The sequence below is a fragment of the Prionailurus viverrinus genome, chromosome D1 (assembly GCF_022837055.1).
Source record: "Prionailurus viverrinus isolate Anna chromosome D1, UM_Priviv_1.0, whole genome shotgun sequence".
Classification (NCBI taxonomy): Eukaryota; Metazoa; Chordata; class Mammalia; order Carnivora; family Felidae; genus Prionailurus; species Prionailurus viverrinus.
The window spans coordinates 56,212,501-56,223,698 of NC_062570.1; positions in this window are offsets into that span (position 1 = coordinate 56,212,501).

The window sequence follows — 11,198 nt, forward strand, 5'->3', positions numbered from 1 at the left end:
AGTCCCAAGGGAGTTGGGAGTAAATTCAGGACTAGAACCCCCGGGCTCCCGGTCCAACACCCTTTCTGTTCTCTGAAATCACTCCCACACTGACACGCCACGTCATTTATGGAACTGGCTCTATTACTGGCCCGAGCTGGCCCTGGCAGAACTGGAGCCATACTCCGCTGTACTACAGGCCTTCACAGTGCCATCACTGGACCGGCAGCAAGAAATGCACATTCTCAGGCCCAACCCAGACTTACTGAACCAGAAATTCCGGCAGGGTTTCCCAGTGCTTAGTATTTTTTTTTTTTTAATGTTTATTTTTGAGAGAGAGAGAGAGCGAGAGAGAGAGCACAAGTGGGGGAGGAGGAGACACAGAAGTCAAAGCAGGCTCCAGGCTCTGGGCCGGCAGCACAAAACTCCATGCGGGGTTTGAACTCACGAACTGAGAGATCATGGCCTGAGCAGAAGGCTGATGCTTAAGGGACTGAGCCACCCAGGCACCCCCCACCCCTCACCCCAGAGTTTAATATTTTAATGAGCTCTCTGGGTGATTCTGGTGCAAACTAAGCTTGAGAATCGCTGTACTGTATTACCTCAGTTTCCACATCTGCAGTTCAGGGAAAATTACAATGCCCATCTCATAAGACTGAGCCCATTATCTGCTAACACATATGCTTGGTGTGTACCCTGTGCCAGGCATCCTTCTAAGCCCTTTAAAAATAATAACTGATTTATGGGGCGCCTGGGAGGCTCAGTCGGTTAAGCGTCCGACTTCGGCTCATGTCACGCTCTCGCGGTCCGTGAGTTCGAGCCCCGCGTCGGGCTCTAGGCTGATGGCTCAGAGCCTGGAGCCTGCTTCCGATTCTGTGTCTCCCTCTCTCTCTGCCCCTCCCCTGTTCATGCTCTGTCTGTCTCTCTCTGTCTCAAAAATAAATAAAACGTTAAAAAAAATTAAAAAAAAAATAATAACTGATTTAATTGCAGGACCCTCTGAAATAGGAACGAATAGCATCCTCATCACAATAGCATCCTCATCACACCGAGGAGGAAATGGAGGCACAGAGAGGTCAAGTTACTTGGCTAGGGTCCCCAGCTAGTAAGTGGCAGAGCTCTGGAATCTAAGCTCCTCACAGGTAACCAACAGGAAGTCTCCAGCAGAGGGTCTGGCTCCCAGAATGTGTTCCAGGCACGGCTGAGGATATGATGATGGCAGTTGCTATTACCTCACCTGAAGCTGAGGTGATGAAATGCGTTTTGGAAACGTACAATCTGCTGTCTTGTCAAGAGGGAAAAATGAGTTAGCCGCAAAGGCAGCCTCAGTGTCTAAGACCCAAGGGCAGCCCGCGGGCCCTCACCATTCACGCAGTTTTCAAACCACAATATACTATCTTGGTCTTCTGGAAACGTCCCAGTTTGCTGCAGGGAAGAGCGTGGGCTAGAACCTTAGTTTGGCCACTCAGGGGCTGTGTGACCTTGTACCGGTCACCTCACCTGTCTGCACCTCCTTTTCTTCATCTGTGAAGTAGATGGTGACAGTCCTAGCCTTGCAGGGTTCCTGTGAGGGTTGTGCCCTGCCCAGAGCATGCACGGAGCTGGCCATCAAAACGACGCTTGCCTGCTCTCTTTCCCCCTCCCTGGGGCTACCTCCGTGGAAAGACCGGTTCTGGACCCAGAAAAAACTTGAAAGAAGAAATAACTTCCCAAGTGCTCAAAATGCATTTATCCTCCAGCCTCCCCGCCCTTTTCCAGATCTTGAAATAGCCACCCCAGCCAGGGGTTCTGGGGAGAAACACTGGCACCTGCTGCATCCAGGCAGGGACTTAAGTAACCTGTAAAGGGAAGAGTGTCCCCTGCGTGCCACCACCATTGGCCAGGCCTCCACAATCAGCGAGAGCATCTGAGCGTCCGCCTGCGGTGACGCATTTTGGCCCAGACATCTGAAGCTCGTTAGCTGCCTGCCCCCCGGGGGACTGACCCTGCTTGGTGAGAATTATCCCAGAGCCACAGAGGATGGAGCAAACGAAGACCAGGTGAGGTGTGGCTACAAAAGGGGGGAGCATAGTCTCCTAAGCGGCCTCTGGGGACCCCTGAAGAGTGGAGGAGACCGGGAGAAAGCCCTGGGGCTGGGCCCAGCTCCAGCCCAGCCACTAGCTCCCCGGCTGCGTAAACTGGAGACATGGGGTGGCAGGGGGGATCCCTCTCCTTCTTTGGACCTCAGTTTCCCCATGTGTACTTTAGAGGAGGGGTGATCAAGGCACACACTGAGGGCCTTCCAGGCCGACACCGTGGGGTCCCAGCCTGACCTAGAATTCCTGGCCTCTGAGGTTTAGCCCAGTGCTGACAGGAGGTGAGTGATGGGTGGTGGGCGGGAAGATAACTCAGGAATGGAGAACCAATGATTCCTCCCTTGGCCCCAGACAGCAGAGGGGAGTTGGCAGGGAAAAACCAGAAAGTGATGCTGCATTTTAGAACAGTCAGCTGGGTGCCCTCTCGGTGCCCATGGGTGGCAGAGATGGTGTGAGTCTCCAACTGGGCAGATGGCGGGGGTCAAGGCGGGGGAGTCCACCCTGCCATCAAGATAGGCCACAGTTAACTTTCACCTAGCAGTTTTGATTGGCTCCTTATTTTATGCCAAGCACTATTCTAAAAACACTGTGCACATATTAAAATCATTTGACCCTTTCACTGGTGGCAGGTCCTGGGTGATTGACCAGCCTAGAGTCTGACCCTCACCTGGCCAGTCCTGACATTGGCCTTTTTCAAGGCACCCAGAGAGGTCAAACAGACTGGCCCTCACCACGTCGCTCAAGATCAATACCTCCTCCCCTCGCTGTGAAAACCGACACGGGAGAGTCTCCTTTGCCGCTGACAGGAGTGCTCTTGTCCCTCCCCAGTCTCCTTCCCTCCTGGCAGCCGAGCCTCTGGGAAACTGTTGCCTGCTGGGCCCGGAATATGACCAAAGGGGCGAGGAGGACTAGTACAGAGGGTGGTTCACACGGGTTTGGTGAAGCCTGATGAACCGTTTTCACTCTGACCGGAGAGGCCCTCTGTGGGGACCTGGACGGGCATGTCCCTCAGACAGCGACTCTGACTTACTGGACAGCATGGCCAAAGTGGGCTTCTCTGAACTTTGACTTTTCTCTGGACACCTCATACCTGGGTGGCTGTGTTCTTTCTTTGGGTGGCTCAGTATCTCTGATGACCAGGCTAGACAGCTGTGTCTTGAGTCAGGGAGACTTTTTGATTCATTTACCTCTCATGGGGCAACCTGATGACTGGCATTTTCTAAGAAAAGCCTTAGAGAGAGGCAGGCACCCACCCAAGTTCACACAACCAGTCAGGACTGGGGCAACCCTGGATTCCCAGACCATTTTCTTTAAAAAAAATTTTTTTAATGTTTTTTATTTATTTTTGAGACAGGGAGAGACAGAGCATGAACAGGGCAGGGTCAGAGAGAGGGAGACACAGAATCTGAAACAGGCTCCAGGCTGTCAGCACAGAGCCCGACGTGGGGCTCGAACTCACGGACCTCGAGATCATGACCTGAGCCGAAGTCAGCTGCTCAACCGACTGAGCCACCCAGGCGCCCCTCCCAGACCATTTTCTTTTTTTTTTTTTTTTTTTTTTTAATTTTTTTTTCAACATTTATTTATTTTGGGGACAGAGAGAGACAGAGCATGAACGGGGGAAGGGCAGAGAGAGAGGGAGACACAGAATTGGAAACAGGCTCCAGGCTCTGAGCCATCAGCCCAGAGCCCGACGCGGGGCTCGAACTCACAGACCGCAAGATTGTGACCTGGCTGAAGTCGGACGCTTAACCGACTGCGCCACCCAGGCGCCCCCAGACCATTTTCAATTAAATAGTTTATCACTTTCAAATATGAAAAAATGAACTGTCTCAGTGCAAAAAAAAATTAGAAAATACAGTAAGCAAAAGCAAAATACCTTTAGTTTGTTTCTCTGAGAAACTTCCATTACCCGTTCCCATCCCTTCTCTCTCCCTAGGGGCTCAGCCACACTCCCCCAGCCCCAGCCATAATCAATACCTCATCTCCTTTTGCCAACAGCTGTTCCCTGAGGAATAAGCCTTGACAGCAGATCCTGGAAGACAGCCTCAGACCGGAGGCTGGGAAGGCCTGGCGTCTCTTCCGGAACAGCACAGCTTCCGCCCAAATGGAACTGTTTAAATGCAGGATATAGTGGGGAATACTCCCGGCTAGAAGCCCAGAGCCTGCAACCAGCCCTTCCCGGTCTGTGGATCAACTGAGCGACCTTGGGCCGGTCCCTGCCCTCTCAGTTTCTCCCACTGTAAAATGAAGACTTGAACTTGACCGAGTGTTTCCCCCACGGCCTTTATCAGTCGGTCAGCTTGTTGTAGGCAAAGACCGTGCCCTCTCCTTATAAGTGGACCATAGAATTTAGAGTCAGAGGACAGGGCTCCAGCTCCCCGTCACTCCCTAGCTGTGTGACCGTGCACGGGGCACCACACCACTCTGTGCTCTGCTCCCCCATAGAAAAACACAGGTCAGAGTGCTTGCCCTCTGTGTGTCCCACGGCTGTCATAGATCCCGCGAGAGGTGGACCTTACAGACCTGTGAGCAACACAGGGCGAGATGCTCTGCTGGGGTGTTACTCCAGGGTACCCCCTGCTTGCCCAGTGCCTGGCTCCATCCTGGCTCAGGGGGTCTGGCCCAGGCTTGTAGATGGAGCCTGTGCCTGCCCGCGGGCACACGGAGCTCTGGCAAGAGGAGTGTGTGGACCCTGGGCCCGGCCCACCGTATGAAGTGTCAGTAACGTTGCCCAGAGGGCCTCGGGGCCCATGACATCATGGACAGCAGTTTCCATGTTGGAGCTCACAGAGCTAAGGCCATTTTAAAAAATAGCACTGCCTTTTTTCCTTTCTTTCTTTTTCCACTTTGGCTATGACATGGAATGTGAGAGCAGCTAAACTATTGCGGGAAGGAGGAGAGGCTGGGTTCATAGACTGACGCTGCTTTCTGGGGTCCTAAAAACAATGCCAAACCTGGGAGGTCTGGCCCCTGCTTCCTCATGCCCACCTTGACCCCACTCCAGGCTGCCCTGATGGGACCAGGGGGGTGGCCAGTCATGGTCTGCCTCTGGTTCCCAGGTAACCTTTCTGGACCTCAGCTTGCCATTTGTTATGGACTGGATGTTCATGCTCACACCCCCCGCCCCAGATTCCGATGTTGGGTCCCTATTCCCCAGTGCTGCCCCCTACAGTTTGATGGTATTTGGGGTAGGGCCTTTGGTAGATAATTAGATGAGGGCATGAAGGTGGGGTTCCCATGACGAGATTAGCGTCTTTATAAGAGGCAGAGACATCAGAGCTCACTTTCTCTGTCTCTCTCCCTGCGTGTGCACCAATAGGTTGTGTGAGGACACAGTGAGATGGTGGCCATCTGCAAGCTGGGAGGTGAGCCCTCAGCAAGAACCAATCTGTCAGCACCTTGATCTGGGACTTCCCAGCATCCAGAACTGTGAGGCATAGATGTCTGCTGTTTAGGCCATCCAGTCTACGGTATTTTGTTCCAGCAGCCTGAGTGGACTGAGGCGCATCTATGAAACAAGGAAAATAATCCCTCCCCTAACTATCGCTGATGAGAATAATGCAATAATAGCTAACCATTTATTTTGTCACGTGTTCATTCGGTCACTATTTCTGAAACACCTATGAAACAGGCACCGTTTAGGAGCTGGGGTGCAGCAGCGAGCAAAGCAGACAGAAACCCCTGCTCTCATGGAGCTGAATTCCAGTCTGCGAAGACAGACAGTAACCAGAGAAAGAAGTGGGGGGTACAGTATGGCCGATGGATGGCGGTGAGAGCTGAGGAGGAAAAGCCGGCCTGGAGGGAGAGGGTGCACTCTGATATAGGGTGGTCTGGACAGGTGGACCTGAGAAGGGGATGGGAGGAGGAGAAGGAGATGGGCCATGTGCTTACTTCCCCGGCTATGGAAAGACACCGACTCTTGTGGGAAGCAGCGTACAAGTGTGAAATGATCTCTAGGTATGTCTCCTGTGCCCCCAGAGCCCTCAGCTCCATTCTGGGCGCAGGCAGGGCTCTGAAGCGTTAAAGGCATAGCTATCGATGGTACAGTCTCATTCTCCCTGTTAGATGCAATGTAATAGGCCTTTGCTAAACAGCTCTTCTGTGTCAGACACCGGAGGATGCCTGGGGGTGCCAGAGAGAACCCAGACATGCTGCCTAACGAAGCAGACTGAGTGTCAGGAGGCTGGGCTCCGGGCCTGGCCCTGCTGCTGGCTGACGATAGGACCTTAGATAGGGGACCACCCTCTCTGGGCCTCAGATGGGGATGGCGGTTTCTTTTTGGGGTGATGAAAATGTTCTAAAATTAGATAGTGGTCCCGGTTGCACAACTTTGTGAGCATACTATAATCCACTGAATTGCACATTTAAATTTTTATTTATTTAGTTAGTTAGTTAGTTAGTGAGTTAGTTTTGAGCATGAGCGGGGGGAGGGGCAGAAAGAGAGGCAGACAGAGGATCCGGAGCAGGCTCTGCACTGACAGCAGAGCCCGATGTGGGGCTCAAACCCACGAACCATGAGATCATGACCTGAGCCAAAGTCAGACACGTAAACAACCGAGCCACCCAGGCGCCCCTAATCCACTGAACTGCACATTTAAAAAAACAACAGCAAAGGTGGGGTGCCTGCGTGGCTTAGTCCGTTGAGCATCCAACGCTTGCTTTTGCCCCAGGTCATGATCCCAAAGTTGTGGGATTGAGCCCCGCACCGAGCCCTGTGTCGGGCTCCACACTGAGCACGGAGGCTGCTTAAGATTCTCTCTCCCCCTCTGCCACCATCCCTTGCCTCTATAAATAAATAAAAATACCTAGGAATAAATTAAAAAGAAAACAAAAAACAACAAAAGAAAGATGGTTGGACAAGATGATTTCTAAAAGAAGGAACACCAGTATTTTTGGGGCCTACAATACCCCAGGGCCAGGACTCAGCCCGTTATCTCACAGTATCTAGAGTTCCCTCTGGTTCCGACTTCTCGTGATCCATCACGATGGTATTCACACTGCGATCGCTCATCAGTAAGTCCAACTTGGGCCCCTCCTTCGGGCCTAAAGCTAGTCTAGAGTCCGGGGAAGGGGAGGGCCAGGGGTGCTGTCTCTCCCCCACAGAGCTCAGAGCCTGTGGAAGAAATCAGAAGTGCACCTTGTACCCAAGAGGTTGTTTTTTTTTTTTTTAGGACTAGCTCCTTCCTTTCCTTTCCATGTATAGGGAAGAACCCCAAATTACACGATGGCACACAACCAGGTGGCCGTACTGGGGCCCCTGGGAGTTGATTTATTCACCGTTACACTGGGGCCTTTGGCTAGAGCGTCCAGGATACAACAGTGGGTGAGTCAGACCCAGCCCTGCCCTTAGGAAGGGAGACAGACTTTTAAGCAACCAAATACATAATTAAGAATTTCTTTCATGCCTGTGATTGTCATCGGTGCTGTGGAGGAAAATACACGATATACTGAAGGCACTGGTGTGGCTTGAGCTGAGTTCTGAAGGCGAGTAGAAACAATGAAGGGGTGTGGAGAGGTGGTGATGGCATAGGGCGGGCTGTTCCAGGCAATGCCAAGGCCCTACGTGTCTGCAGAGGAAGGCCAGTGTGCACGAAGAGGGTGGGGGGCAGGGGGGCCAGCCACAGGCACAGGCCAGGCCCAGCCACGCAGGACCCTCGAGGCTGGGTACCCTATATACCTGTGTCTGTATGCTTGTTGTCCCTACTCACTCCCAGCTGTCCTGGTCCAGAGAATACACTACAGCCACCCTACTTATGGGCCCCATTCAGGCGTTTGTGCAAAGAACAACCAGTGTTCCAGGAAGGCCCGGTCATTGCTTCCTCCCTCGCGGCCTCCAAGCCTGCGGCTCTGCACGTCCGGGAGCAAGGGCCTGCCAGCCTGAGCAGCCGCGGTGGTTATTTGAGCTGGATGATGTGTGAAGAACCCTGCTTGGCAGCCCCCTGGCCATCCGGCCACGCTGCCCTCCTCCTGGGCAGACCCTGCACCCCCACCTCCCCCCACGCCGGCCCGCCAGTTTCCCCCACTTCACTATCTTGAGGTGAGAGCTTTTCCACCAGGTCTCAGGCCAAGCATGGTTCTTGGCTCCAGGTTCGGTGAGCCGGTTTCCGGCCATCCCCGCCCTCTGCTGCTCCCCGAGGACCCGCTCCAGGCCTCGGCTGCGGCCTCCTGCTCTTTCCACTCTCGTTTTTTCTTTTTCTCTCCATGTGACTTTCCCCGAGCCGGGCCTCTTTCTATCTTGCCTTCTTTCTTTTTTTCTCCCTTTTCTCTAGGGTAGCGAGGGCATTAAGGGAAAAGCATGTGCTTTAGGAGAGATGGAACGGGGTTCAAATCCTAGCTCTGTCACCTGCTGGCTGTGTGATCTTGGGCAGATGTATCCTTCTCTCTGAGTCAGTTGCGGGTTCTATGAATGGGGATGATCCTCCTGTTTCTCTGGGTGGTTGTGAGCGGAGAGGAAGTTCACAGAGTGCCTCCGGGGGAATAGGAGGTAGTTGCCAAATGGCAGTTTCCTTTTCCCTTCCTTTTGCACATTCTTCTCCCTGAGCTTCTGCGGGTTTTGCTCACTTAAGTACAAAGTAAGAAACAAAAGCCTCACCCCCCACCCATCGCTAGACCCCAACCGCCTTGCTCTCTCTCGCACAGCCCCACCACACCCAGACTGAGTGCAGCCAACAGCGTCAGGACACGTGTGGCCTGCTCGCTGCTAGCCCCGTGGCCGAGAGGCCTTGCTGGATGTCCTGGCTGGGACTCTCTGCCATGGGATTCCCGACGGGGACACGGGAGGTGTCTTCTGAGCTATGCTATGACGCAGGCACCAGAGTCTTTTGGTTTTTCGCCAACCTAAGGACAAGAGAGGCAGCCTTTCAACATCCCCCCCCTCCTTCCACACTTCTCACTGCTCCCCCTCCCCATCACACCTTGCACTTTCTAGCTTCCAAACCATTGCTTGTGTCCCCAACCCCGCCTGGAACCCCCTTCTGCTTCCTCCCTCTCATTTTGAGCCTTATACTAGCTCTGGGACTTAGATGTGACAGAAGAGGAAACTGAGGCTCAGGGGTACCTAGATGCTGGTATTTTTTACAGTGAGAATGTGTTCAGGGGTGCCTGGCTGGATCAGAGTTCAAGCCCCATATTGGGCATGGAGCCTACTTAAAAAATATATAAAAACTGAAAAGAGAGAATGTGTTCAGGACAACATATTGTGCTATTTCTTAAAAGACAAAGTGAAGTAGTTTGCCTGGGGTTATACTGGATCTGGTCCATGGGATTTCACAGTTTTCATTTGTTCTCCCCCCTCTGCCACACTCTCTGTCACACAGTTGTGACTATAAGGACCTTACTGTAACTTACTGCTTGGATGTCATTTAAAAAAAAGGTAATTATGTAAATAAACCCATACATTTATGGTCAATTCATTTATTATTTTTTTAATTATAGAGAGTGAGCCTGAGTTGGGGAGAGGGGCATAGGGAGAGAGAGAGAGAGAAAGAGAGAGAATTGGAAGAAAGCTCCACTCTCAGCATGGAGCCTGACGCAGGGCTCGATCCCACGACCCTGGGATCGTGGGATCGTGACCCCAGCTGAAATCAAGAGTTGGGTGCTCAACCAACTGAGCCACCCAGGCGCCCCCTATGGTTAATTTTTGACAGGAGAGCCAAGACAATTCAATGGGGAAAGAATAACCTTTTTAGTAAATGGTGCTGAGACAACTGGATACCCACACACAAAATCCCCTACCTCACACCATATACAAAGACTAACTCAAAATGGATCACGGATCTAAATAAGAGCTAAAGCTAGAAAGCTCTTAGAAAAGCACATTGGTGTGCATCTTTGTGGCCTTGGATAAGACAATAATTTCTTAGTTATGACACAAAAAAAATGAGCAACCAAAGGAAAAAATAGAAACTGAACTTCATAATACTTAAAAAATTTTGCGCTTCAAAGGACACTATCAAGAAAGTGGAAAGACAACCTAAATAATGGGAGAGAATACTTGCAAAAGAGTATGTGGTAAAGATAGAACATCCTAGTATCCTGTATACATTAAAGAACTCCTATAACTCAACAATAATTTTTTTTAAAAAGATAATCCGATTTTTTTGATGAGCAAAAGATTTGGATAAACATTTCTCCAAAGGAGATATACAAATAGCCAGCGAGCACAGGAAAAGGTGCTCAACACCATCAGCCACTGAGGAAATGCACATCACAACCACAATGAAATACCACTTCACATCCACTAGGATGTCCAAAATACAAAAGACAGAAAATGATAAGTGCTGGGGAGGATGTAGAGAAATTAGAACCTTCATACACTGCTGGAAGAAATGCAAAATGGTGCAGCCACTGTGGGAAGCAATTTGGCCACGCACCAAAAGTCATATAGAGTTACCATATAATCCAGCAATTCTACTCCTCTGTATATATGCAAGAGACTTGAAAGCATATATTTCATACAAAGCTTGTACATGACCATTCAGAGCAGCGTTATTTATAATAGCCCAAAAATGGAAGCAACCCAAGTGTCCACCAACTGACGAATGGACAAACAAAATAGGGTATTCCATGCAGTGAACTATTATCCAGTTATAAGAAGAAATGAAGAAGTACTGATATAGGCTAAAACATGGATGAACTTGAAAATGAACTTGAAATGTCTAGAACAGGAAAATCTATAGCAACAAAAAGGAAATTAGCAGTGGCTATGGGCTGAGGCACTGAGTGGAATGGGGAGTGATAGGTGTGAGGTTTCTTCGTGGGCTGATGGAAATGTTCTGAAATTAGAAAGCGGTGATGGCTGCACAAATTTGTGAATGTACTAAACACCATTGAACGGTACACTTTAAAAGGGTGCGTGTGTATCTTGATTATGTCTTTTTGTTTTTAAGTGGAGGGGACCTTGCAGAACACTTAACCCAGTATCCACCTCCCACCCCCACCCCTGCCCATATGAAAGGTAGGGAAGTTATAGCCCAGAGAGGGGAAGACTCACACAGCAAGTCTGAAATCGAGTAGGTATAGAACGCAGAACTATATTCACTCCCACCCCTCCTGCCCAGACACTTAGTTCCTGGAGGACAAGAGCTTTTATTAATCTTTTATTACATTTTTATTAAAGTGTGCATAGCACATCGCAGAAGT